Here is a 13,239-nt window from a genome sequence, read left to right on the forward strand (position 1 = left end):
CCTGGTTGAACCTTAGGAATAGATTAGGATACTAGTGACATGTCATTAGAGGATACATTGATTTGGCTTCGGGCCATGATATCGACACTTCGGGTGCGAGCTTCATTGATTTGGCTTCAGGCCATGATATTAGCACTTAGTGTGCGAGACTCCTGAGTATCCGAATTCTATTTTGAATGGTTCAACATGTATATTGAAGATGTGAATTGGTGAGAAATAGATACGTATCGGTACAGGGTATGTATGGAAAACTATTCAAACAATGAGTTAAAGGAAGTTAAGAGCTTACAATCACTTATGTGGTTAAATTCTATGTTAACTTGGTGATTAATGTTTAAATGCAAGTTATGTTATTTATTTTCAAATGTAAATGATTGGTGATATTTATTTCTTATTTTCATACGAGAAGCTATAAAGCTTACATTGTTTATTTTTCCGTGTTTTATAGTGGTTTCTAGGTTAGCTCAGATTTGGGGATCGTCGGAGACTACATTACACTATCAAGCTATAAATTTGGTACTTTTAAGTTTCTGTTTTGAATATATTGCATGTATAGGTATTTTGAGTTATTTTGATTATGGGTTGATAATGATTTTGGTCATGTGAAATGGCTTGTAAATGTATATGTTTTGATTTGTAATTATAGTCATGAGAGTTGGCTTAATTTGGTTGTTCTGGCTATGTATAAATATGTGCATATATTTTTTCTGTTGTGAGTTCATGGATGAATATATAATGCTTGTGAATTATAAATATTAGGATGTTAAGTGGTTCATTTTAGAGTAGTTATATGCTTGTGATTTTGATGCAAAATGATGTAAGTTTAGAAGTGTATAATTAGTTGATTTATAAATGTGAATTTGGTATAAATGGTATGCCATGTTTTTGTGATTTATGTGTATGGAGAATGAGAGAACAGAATCTGCATGAATTATGGTTGAATTGGTTGATTAAAATGCATGTTAATGCTATATATTGGTGCCAATTGATATGATATAGGTAAATGCAAGTTTTGATGGCAAAATGGCTTGGTAAATAGACTATTTTTGTCTACACGGGCAGAGAAACAGGCGCGTGTCTTAGCCGTGTGTGACACACGGTTATGTTACACGACCGTGTGTTCCCTGGTGTTGAAATTGAAAATAAGTCAGTATGCTCCACACGGCCTCCCACATGAGCGTATGACTTGGCCATGTGGCATAAGTCAGTATACCCTACAAGATTGGCACGGCCTAGCACACGACCTCACAGACGGACGTGTATGGCAATATTTAAGGCACATGGGCTAGCCACACAGGCGTGTGTGTTGGCTGTGTGACCTAAATTAGAGAGTTACACAGGGTAGGGCACGGGCTGGGACATAGCCATGTGTTTCCATTTCAAATGTCCACACGGCATGTGACACGAGCGTGTCTGTTGGTCGTGTGAGACATACGGTCGGGCCACATGGGTGTGTGTCCCTTGTTTTAAGAAAAATTTTCTAGGTACGTCTAAAGTTTCCAAAGTTATCATTTTAGTCTCGAACCACTTTCAATGCATGTTTAGGGCCCCGTAGGCTCGTATTAGGGACATTTTTATTGAGATTGAATAATGATTGCATGAAATGTGAAAATGTAAGTAAAGTGAATGTTTAATTGTTTTATAAGTTCGATAATGCTCTGTGACCCTATTCCGACATTGAATACGGGTGAAGGGAGTTATAGTTACACGTACTGGGACATAGTCGTGTGTCCCTATTTCGATTGTTACACAGCCTAAGACATGGGCGTGTGTCTCAATCGTGTGAGTCGCACGGCCTGGGCAGACGGCCATGTTACCCCTGTAGTTCAAATTTTCAAACTTTTTCTTAAATGTTCTAAATGTTTGTGATTTAGTCCCGGATCATTTCTAAAACGTTTCTAAGGCCTTGAGGGATCGATTAAAGGATGTTATGCTTGTATATGAGTGAACTATGCCATGTTTATATTAAGGTATTAAATGTATGTTTTAAAGTTACGATCTTATGGTAGCGTTCCGTAACCCTATTCCAGCAATAGATACGAGTTAAGGGTGTTATACAGCATGAATAGATATATGCAAACTATATTTATATATAGATAATAACATGGAAAAATTTATGCAATACAATATGTATGAAAGAAAAAGAAAACTTTCCTTGCTTGAATTGTATTGTAGATACTTCATTCTATCCGATGGGTTGATTTACGAGCAGCGACCTTATACCTCTGCTTCCTCTTCATCCTCATGGTCAGTCTCAATGTTAACAAACTCTATTTTCTTTGGTTCTTCCTCCGGTGCTTTGGGCGTATTCTCTTTACTGGTGGGATTTTTCTCAACGGGCTCTATATCACCGACCCCTTCCCCTCCTGCAGTTTATTAAACAAAGGAAATGAAATAACGAAAAGAAATTTAAATTGACAAGATGAAATAAAAAAAAATTCAAGATGTTGAAGTTAAACATCTTGAAGATCAATGGACTGTTTGTCTCGCTCTACATGAGCACCCTAATAATGCTTCAAGCATTGCCAATTAACTTTAAATTTGTCCCTCATTTTGATGTCCTTGACATCAATAGTTTCATGCGGATATAAATGACCTACCAAGTATTGTTCATAAAAATTGAAAGGTCTATTTTGCTCTAGCAAAGTGTACAGGGGTCTCTGCTCAAATGAATCTTCATCACTATCAGAATTGTTGTGGCAAAGCCTCATGAACTCTTCCTCCACTATTGTTTCTATCAAGTCAATGGTACGACATTATTCATTCTCATCAACATATTTTAGCGCATTAAATACATTGAAAGTGATATACTAATCATTCATCCTCATGGTTAATTCACCTTTCTGCACATCAATTAAAGTCTTGCCAGTAGCAAGAAAAGGTATTCCCAGAATAATTGGCACATCATGGTCATCTTCACATTCTAAAATCAGGAGATCTGTAGGAAAGATAAATTTATCTACCCTTACAAGTACGTCTTCAATTTTACCTTCTAGATGGGCATAGGATCGATCGACTGTTGCAACATAACCATAGTAGGTCTTGCTTTCCCGATTCCCAACTTTCTAAAAATAAATGGAGGCATTATATTTGTACTCGCTCCTAAATCACATAATGCCTTGCCAGCATAATGATTTCAAATGAAAGATGGGATAGTGAAACTCCCTAGGTCCTTCAACTTTGGAGGCAACTTATTCATCAACATTATTGTGCATCCTTCAATGAGAGCAACAGTGTCAAATTCTCCCAATCTACGCTTCTTCGACAGTATATCCTTTATAAAATTCACATAATGGGGCATTTTTTCTGAAGTTTCTACTAGTGGTATGTTAATATGGAGTTGCCTCAAGACCTCTAAAAACATTTTGAACTTAACATTTTGTTTAGAATTATGGAATCTCTGAGGAAAAGGTAGAGGTGGTCTTCCTTCAAGTTGCTGATATTGTTTTGCTGTGGAATTCTTATTGGCAGCCTGATCTGGTTCTGCCACAACATTCTTCTGCTTACCCTTTTCGAGTGCAATATGTTTTTCTGATGGCTCTAGGATCTTTACATGGTTGTTATTCAAGTTATCCTCTCCTGTCGTCGCATCTTGAACAACGTCATTCAACTTAGTTCCACTTTTGAGAGTGATCACTTTGCAATGCTCTTTTCCTTGTGATCTCAAATTCTTAGTATCACTTGGCAAAGCTCTTTGTGGCCTCAAATTTAAAGCATTCTCTATTTGCCACACTTGATTCTCAAGAGATCATAAAGATGTAGCTTGGATCTAAATTACAACATCATTCTTGGCCATATATTCTTTTAACAAGTCTTCAATAGATGATGATGATTACTAACTTTATTAGACATTTTGCCTCGGCATAAGTTTATAATAATCAGGTCGTGCACTATTGGCATTCTGTCTTACAGTATTGTTAAAAATCCATGCACCCTGATTACTCCAACTGAAATCAGGATGCTGCTTCCACCCTGAATTGTAGGTGTTGGAATAGGGGTTATTGTTCCAATTAAAATTATGTGTAGCACACAGATGCTGGGTTTGATAGCATTCATTGAACACATGATCTTCACCACAATAAACACACGATAGCTCAACTGATTCCGTCTCCTCAACTGCAGTTGAGTTTTTCATTGTTTTAATTATGTTAGCTAGAGAACATACCTGGGTTGTCAATGAAGTAATGGCATCATGCTCTATGGTACCAGTAGCTCTCTTACCCGTCCCGGCACTCATTTTTAGATATTGATAATCATTGTTGGTAATCTTCTTCTAAAATCTCATATGTTTCATTATACATTTTATCCAACAGAGTACCATTAGCACACACATGAACTACCATCCTTGTATGTGCATTCATCCCATTATGAAACATCTCTATTTGAGTTATTGTTGGAATCCATGCATCGAACATTTTCAAATTAACTCCTTAAACTATTCCCAAGCTTCATATAGCATTTCGTCCTCCATTTTTCAAAAAAATGTGATGTCATTTCTAAGTCTGACATTCATATTTGGTGGATTATACTGTAGCAAAAACCTTTGGCAAAGATCATTCCATGATGCCACTATTCCCAACAGAAAAGCATTCAACCATGCTCCTACTCGGTCTCTCAAGGAATATGGAAACAATTTAAGCCTCAGGGCATCTTTACGAACACCCTGTTGTCTAAATGAGTGATAGACTTCTAGAAAAAGTCTTAAATGCAGTCTTGGGTCTTCAGTAGGTAATCCACTAATCTATCCTACTGTTTCTAATATTTAGAACATTGTTGATTTCAACTCGAATTACTGAGCTTGTATGTGTCGTTTGACTATCCCTGGATTCAAATAATCCAAAATTGGAATAACATGGTCTTGAATTGGTCTGTCTCTGTCATCTATCACCCTATGAATAGGAGGATTAGCGTCCTATCCATTTAGATTATCATTCAAACTAGGAATCACCCTACAAATAGGAGGATTGACATCTTGAGCATTTAGGTTATCATTTAGACCAGGTATCACCCTATGAACAAAAGGATTAACATATTGACCATTCGAATTATCATTGAGACCAGGATCATTCCCATTCCTAGCCATTTTAGGCAATTCGTTCTACCTTCTTCGTTAAGTTCTTTCGATCTCTAGATCAAAAGGATATTCTTTGTTAGTAGGAATGACTCTTCTCATGCACTGATGGCAAACCTATAAAAATTAAATATAACTAAGTTAAAAAAACTAATTGAACTAAGTAAAATAACAAAACAAAATTTCACCAAATTGTCAATCTCTGTCAACGGCATAAAAAACTTGTCACGTGTGAAATGATATATGAATTGTACAAGTACACACGTCAAATCAAAAAATAAAGTGATGAGTGAGAATAATTCCCACAAGGATTGGATTGAGGCACAAAAGTGGTCAAATTATTGTAATAAAATAAAATTAATGTTATGGTAATGCTATGATAAGTATGCAGTGGCAATTAAAAGGAATAATAATGTATTCAATATGTAGAATTAATGAATACTAGGAAATGCTATGGCAAAAGGAGAGTAGAAATGTAATGGAAATTATGAGAATTACTATGGGAATATCATGTAACGATCAAGTAAATAACTAAGAATGACATAGTAAGATACAGTGATAAAGAATAAAGAATATATGATGATGATTTGGAAGGTCAGGATTACTAAGAATTTACGTTTACTATCAATAATGCCTTGGTAAAATCATACTCAGTTTACTTCTCAAAAGAGTTCTAAAATGGTCTGCTTCTTTCCAGAGTAAAAACCTCAGGTTACCTTGCCCGTCTCTATAGGCGGCATTAATGTGGTACCTTGCATTGTTTTCCTTCTGTATGAACGCTGCTCTTTGTCTAAAGTCTACTGCAAGTATCGGTCAAGTACTTGCTCATATCATTCAATTTCAATCCAACTAATCCAACCTTTTCAGAATTAGATTTAGTTTATGGGCATACTGAACATTCATTTATGTCTAGGAATTACACGTATACAATTAAAAATAAAACAATTAAATGAAATAGTAAATTGATCTGGATCTATGCTTCAACCATTAAAGAAAATAAAAAGTTCATCATGTAATCCCAACTCGATGAGATTTAGCTCATAGGTTGGCACATAAAATTCAAAACCAAAATAATATCCAACACCATTTTCATCATTCAATTCATGGAAGAACAAAGTAAGAAATACTAAAGACTTTAAAATGACAGCTTTTGCGTGTCCAGTTCACACAGCAGCTGCACTGTGTCTTGCGATGGTTGAGAGGGATTGCTTTCGTCTTCCTCTTCCTGACACTACTCAGTCACTACCCTCTATTCTTGCTGAAGGATCTCTCCCTCTTGTTCATCCTTTAGGGTTTCCTTCTTTAGCTTTGTCTAGTTTTATCACTAGGGTAAAGCGAACAACCCACGTTTATCTTCTCCTCTTTTTAAATTCTTTTTTCAACAACCCAAGATTATATTCTGTTTTTAAATTCCTTTTTTTTCTAGGATAAAAACCAACATCCCAAGATTATCTTTTCCTCTTTTTTAAGCAGATTTTTCTCGTACAAATACAATTGGGTTGAAATTGGTATGCGTTGAATGTTGAATCGATTTTCTTTGAATTTCCACAGCATTCATGTTAACAAAATGTCCAACATTTTGCCTCGACAAACCTTCACTCATTTATTTCTCGTTCCTTAACATGCACCTACCAAACCACCAAACACAACCCTACCACAAGCAATTAAAAGTACCTAATATTTAAACATAGTCCAAGTTCCTCATGCAATGATAAAAATACTAGTGAAATATCCTAAAATGCTACTAAATGTACCTAAGTACAATCAATTGACTAGATCTAAAGGCATGAAATATAACTCTTTTCAAGAGTTATCACTCTCCTTATTGTTGTAAATGTCATGACAGGAGATCTTTTAATTATATATATTTACTTAATTGCAAACTAAGGTAAGAGTTTGTCTAAACTCCTACGAACTTACTAAGATTAATAAGCTTACTCTGTTTCTTTTCCTGTTTTTTGCAGTTGGTTTTTTGTGGAACTAGGTAGTCAGATCAATTTCAAATCTCACACTATCAAGCTTCAATCTTAGTAGATTTTGACTCATTTATCCTATTTTTGTGGAATGTATATAGGTTATCTTAGGTTAGTAGTTTGAAGTTATGGATTGAAACTGTAATGTGTTATAATGGTTGTTTTGTATAAGGTTGAAATTAATGATTCTTATGCTATGCTTATATAGTCTATGATGATAGCTTGTGTGATAATGGTATGCTTGATCTCAGTTCATGAAATTGTTGGGGAAATGGCAAAACTTGAATGATATATATGGTATATATGTTAGTTGATTGTTGTGGTATGTGCATTTTTTGGTTTAAGTTGTTTAGTTAATATTATAAGCTTTGAATGTGTATATCTATAAGTATGTCTTGAGAATATATGTTCTGAAGTTAAGTAATGGAAATATAAAGTTTCAATATAATTATATTGTAATGTTGTTCTTAAAATCTATATGAAAATGTTTTGATGATCGGTATGCATATATGGTAAATAATGATTGTTTGAAAGTCGAAGTTTGAATGCATTTATATGTATAATATTGGTTATTTGTTTGAGACATATATGGAATTTAGTATATGCTAAGATATGTGGTATTTGGTACATTTTTGATGCTTGGGAGAGATTAACATGTTCAATATGGCTTTGATTTGATTGATTGATGTTTATGTTTAAATTGTGGTGCCAATGAGGGCATATTGGTTAGGCACTTAGGTTGTTTGTGATTTGGTATAATTTGGCATGTTTTGGCACCTTTTGAATAGATATGAATGTTGGTTAATGAATGGCTGACCGCCTTTAGACGTACCAACGTCTAGGGTAGAAATCCTGCACAAAATACGTTAAATAGGTGGTGTCTGCAAGCATACGGGTCGAGTTGTAATATAGTTCCAAAGAAGTAGATGAGTACTCCAAGGATCGTACCCAAGGGAGGCGAGCATTAAATTAATCCTAATCTAAACACAAATAGATCTAATTAGTACTTTAAATAAATTATATTATGAATAAACATAAATACAAATTTTTGTGCTATTTATAATAATAAAAAACAATAACATAAATAAAGAAGCATTGGGAAATCGATAAGTAAACAATTATCAAATCTGAGTATGGGTGATTAGCTTGCTTTAGTAATCATAACCAACTGTTTCTTTGGGCTTCTTGTTCAATCAACTAGTCATTACTCTAACATGATCTTTCAATCTTCCACTAGAATAATCAGTAGGTAAGAACTATTTATCTCTCGACCTCACAGTCTAGACCAATTTGGGGCTAAGGTGTTCATGGATAAGCTATACCAATTTCGGGTTAATTCTCACCTAAATAACTTCCTAGGGCTGTCAAGCCTAAGGTTTATGTTCGTGCTCTGCCAAATAGCTGATCTGTTAAGAAACCCTACAAAACAGTTAATTAATCATACTTCCACTCGCTAATCCCCCATAAAAGGATTAGTTCCTCATGGATCTCATAAACATCACAAACTTGATATAAAAAATAAACATGAATAACGAATCAAGAAAATAAATTTTAAAAGAAGCCTGAATCATATTAAAAATAATGTCGAATCCATACAGACTTGATTGAGTTCCACAGATTGGATCTGCCAACAAAAAACAAATAACAAAACTAAAAATATTCCTAACGCCTAAGAAAAGGGAAAACTAATTACTAAAAATATGAAGAAAATTATACAATATGAAAAGTTGTCCCTAATATGTGTTAAATGAGCCTATTTATAGAATTAGATTGGTCGTCATCCTTAACCTTACGTCAGCTGTCATTCTCTTGCTTTAATGTTTGATTCTGTGGACCAAAACACCCCTAGCTTGTAATTATTTCTTGTACAAAGTCGATGCTGCGACACATCAGGTCATGTGTCATGACATCAAATGCATTATACTTATCTTCAAGGTATCTTCAGGGGTGTCGCGACATCCTTAGGCTGTGTCGCGACAACAAAGGCAATCTTAAAATTCTTCTATTCTGCTCCTTATGTTGTGACATCTATCTCTCTGTGTTACAACATAGTGACCAGTATTGAGTTAGCACACCTTTTAATGGTCTCTTGCACACTCACAAAGCATATTAGCTCACGCTTAGGCCTTAGTCGACCCCGAAGGTCAATAAAAAACTCAAATTACACAATTTATGTAACACCCCAAACTCAGCCTGGACATTATGGCTGAATCTGGCGATGTCACATTAAAGTTTTTTCGTAAAGCGTAAAATCATTTGAAAAGCCCAACGTTTATTTAGCCTCTTTGTGTGAACTAGAAAATGATTTTAAAATTTGCATCGCTATAAAAAATTATTCACTTTAAAACTTATTAATTCAAAAATCTCGTTTATCGCAGAAGCTTTTGAAACGGTTTTGCGTATTCGTGGTATTTTGGTAAATCATGCATATCTTTTGAAAACACGCATCCTACTACTAGCAGATGTAAATTAAAAATAAATAAACCCCAAAAATTTAAAAATTATATAGGCCTTATTACATAATGAAACCCAAAATAAAATCTTAATTATAATATTAAAAGAAACTTCGTCGAGTGGCCAACTCTGAGTCCTCCGTCGCCTCGGTCTGTCTAAGCCTAGGGATTTCCTGTACAGTTAACAGATGGGTGAGTTTATGAAAACTCAGTGTGAAATCCCATAAAAGCAAACAATCAGAGTAAACACATTTTGGGCCTAAGCCCTCAGTTTCAGTTAAGGGCCTTAGCCCCTCTTTCAGTAGCAGTATCAGTCTCAGCCTGATTTCATTATAGTATCAGTGGCAGTCTGGGCCTTAGCCTATTTTAGCACAGTATGCAAACAAAGAATCCTATCCAATCCATCCACTACACACCATCTCTGTACCAGCCCTAAAACCATGTGGGGATAAAATCGACCCACCCAACCCTACACACCAAGTCATACCGGTTACAGTACTAAAACAATATTAATAGCAGAGCTGCCAGTAATAGGCTTATAGACTTTCAGTACAATTGCTCCAAAATCATATATCCCACCCTATGTAATGCAACATGATATAAATGTACATACAGTAAAAATGGCATGCTTAAACAATCATACATCACGTAGGGGTAAAACAATCATCTTACCAAAAATAAGGGTCCAGGTACACTTACCAGCCCAACAGTAGGTCCACAGTCGTCTTGGAAGACTCATGCAAACTTAACAGTCAATCGATGATAATGGGCCCATGGCCCATATTGTGGGCCCATGTGGGCCCACATGCTTGTATGGCCCACATAGCCTAAATTTGCCTTAGTTGTGTGGTTTACACAGCCTAGCTCAATAGTAACCACACTTTTATGTGATGGATTACGTGCCCAGTTCGACCCAAAATGGCCCAGTATTGTTTTGGCCCATGAAGACTCTCATGGCCATCTCATCAACCACACGGCCGACACGAGTGCCCACACGTTCGTGTGGTGTCGTTAACCCACTTTTCTAGCTTTTTAACCTGTCAGCTTTTTGGCTTTTCAACCTTTGCAGTTTCACATCCAATGGCGGTGTTACACACACCTGTTATGGGGTTGTAACTGAAATGCTTTCGAGATCAACGCACTTATGATTAACAACAATCCGTCATTAGCCTAAAACCATCGTTAATCCATACCACAATATCGAAAAGGATTCGTTCGATCCATTGTCACTTACCAAACCAACAATTGCAGATCCTTACTAACTTAACACCCATGTACCACTCTAAAACTTCAACGTTCATAAGAAACATTCGATCGATTCATAAGTATTCAAAGTCTAATAAAAACACATCTCATTTAAAGCGCTTACCCCAAAAGTGAATAGACCGCTTGTAATGAGAAGAATAATTGGCTAGAAAAGTAATAATGAAGTGATTGTACTTACCCTTACAAATAACTCAAATGACTTTCAGCAATAGTCAATCAAGGAGATTCGGCCCAAGCAAGAAGAATAGAAGGATTTGAGAGAGAGAATAAAAAATGTATTCAATCAAAGAGGTGATCAATTGAGTCAGGGAGAAGAAGGAGAGATTCAATCAAGACTAAGGCTAAAAACCAAAAGGGTCAGAGAGAGAAAAGAAAGAAGGTTATTTGGCTACAAAAGGTATCAAGGGAAAACAGTTGTCAAAGAGTAGAAGGAGAAGAACAGCAACCGAGATAGTCCCAAAATAAAAGTACCCAAAAGCACTACCTAGAAACAACAGATACTAGAAGACTTCCTAGCACAAATCAACTTCAGAAAACAAAGAGTGAGCAAAACCACAATTTGGCGAAATCCCAAAATGAAATGACCAATTACCAATACATAGTCGAATTTTACCCCAAAAGAACTCCTCAATTTCGTTCAACCTTCCACATACTAAACACCTTCCCCAATATCCCTACACAAAGGAAACACTAAGTGTCAGAGTTAAAACCCAACAAGACTCTTCTCCAAATTTGAACTTGCTTGATTTTCTCCTTAATTTCCTTCCATCCATCTCTTATTCGGCTAACAACAACCCTATTCAAATCTGTTCAAACTACTAGTGTTTTGGTCAAACACAACTTCCTCCCAAGGCCACCAGCAAAAATAATCTCTATTTGCACAAGCAGGGATTCGAACCTCAGACCACTAGCACACTCTAACTCCACTATCCACTAGACTAGCAGCCCTATTCTGTCATGTTTTTACCAAAATAAACTTATAACCCTACTGGCCAAAGATAGGGGTTTTATACTTAAAAAGCAAAATTTTGTAGAAGCCAAGGCTTGAACCCATGACTTCCCAGAACACATAACCACTAAGCCAAACATACATTTATGTCACTTTCTTGCACAACTAAATATTTATTTACAGTCTCCTAGCTATACCTATACTCAAGACCTAATACTTCTAGGCCCAAACTTCGGGGAGTTATAATTTATTGAATTTAAATAAAATAATGAAAACTTAACTAAAACCTAACTAATGTGCTTGTATTTAAGCTCATCAAATGCGAAAACTAGTTTAATCTGCTACACCAAATTACGACAGATCAAACTCCCCCACACTAAATGTTTAATCTGCTTGTCCTCAAACAAGGCAAACAAAAGAAGCAAATGAGCAGACGACCTTTGAGAAAATATAGTACAACTGTTAGCTTTGGTGCACATGACTAAGTGTCTCATATTCACACATAATCTTGGCGTGGTATATAGCTGCCTTACTGGTTTTAATATCAAACATCTAAGTTCAGTACATTACAAAGCATACAAGCATTAAAGGTTTCAAATGCAAGGATCCATCAATAAGTTATACATGTAATTTGATTATCCTAGCAGAATACAAACAGTCATAAATGCATTTACTTAGTATGTTTCCAATTCGTGAATAAGTCTACCTAGATCACATAGGGCTTTTCGGATCCTAAAGTTTATAGGCTCAAGATAGGTATGAATTCAAGAATAATAAGTATCAAATAGTTTTAAGCACTAAAATAGTTTGGCAGATCATATTGTTACCTATTCTTCTCTCCTAGTGACACTTACCCGCTCACTGCCTTATTTATCCTTCTCTCACCTTCCTTATTTCTCCATAGGATATCACAGCATAATACAACAACTATGGCTAGCTCAAGAGTTTGTGTGCACTAATGAATGATTTTCTATATTTTTAGTGACTTCGTCACTTTTCTTTCTTTTTCTATACATTTCTCGTAACAAACCATTTTCAGTGAAATCAAAATAGTGGTTTCAAGACAAAAAATTTAAATTTAAAAATTATATTTTATTATTATTTTATTTTATACAGCATGACAGTAATAGCATAGAAAAATTTCGTTAAGAAATTTTACCGTTTACATGTTCAATTTGATAAAAAAGACTAAATCGCGTAAAGGGCAAAAGTTAAGTTCTAATAGATAAAGGTATAAAATAGCTATAGAACTTTAAAGTGGAAGCTGTTATGTGGAAAATAGTCCGTTAATGGTGTAATTGGATGTACATGGCTTGGCAATTGTGTAAATTTTAATGTTTTTAAAAGTCAATTAGTAATTAAGTAATTAAAGTTAAATAAAAATAAAACAAATTAGGTTATCATCTTTCTTTCATCATTTTCAATAGAAACTTAAAGCTTGGGAAGCCATTTTTGAGTTTTTGCATTCAGCAATCTTGCATGCTTGATTAGGAATGTATTCTTGTCCTTTTTTTTTATAATCTCTAC

At 35.1% G+C, this 13,239-nt stretch overlaps 1 non-coding gene across 1 annotated transcript; it reads left to right on the top strand.

Moving 5' to 3' along the window:
• Window positions 1-4,397: 4,397 nt before the first annotated feature.
• Window positions 4,398-4,504, top strand: LOC121229982 (small nucleolar RNA R71). The gene has a single exon (XR_005927933.1). It is a non-coding gene; the product is annotated as a small nucleolar RNA R71 (small nucleolar RNA).
• The last annotated feature ends 8,735 nt before the right edge of the window (window positions 4,505-13,239 follow it).

Source organism: Gossypium hirsutum, chromosome A05 (genome assembly GCF_007990345.1).
Source record: "Gossypium hirsutum isolate 1008001.06 chromosome A05, Gossypium_hirsutum_v2.1, whole genome shotgun sequence".
Lineage (NCBI taxonomy): Eukaryota > Viridiplantae > Streptophyta > Magnoliopsida > Malvales > Malvaceae > Gossypium > Gossypium hirsutum.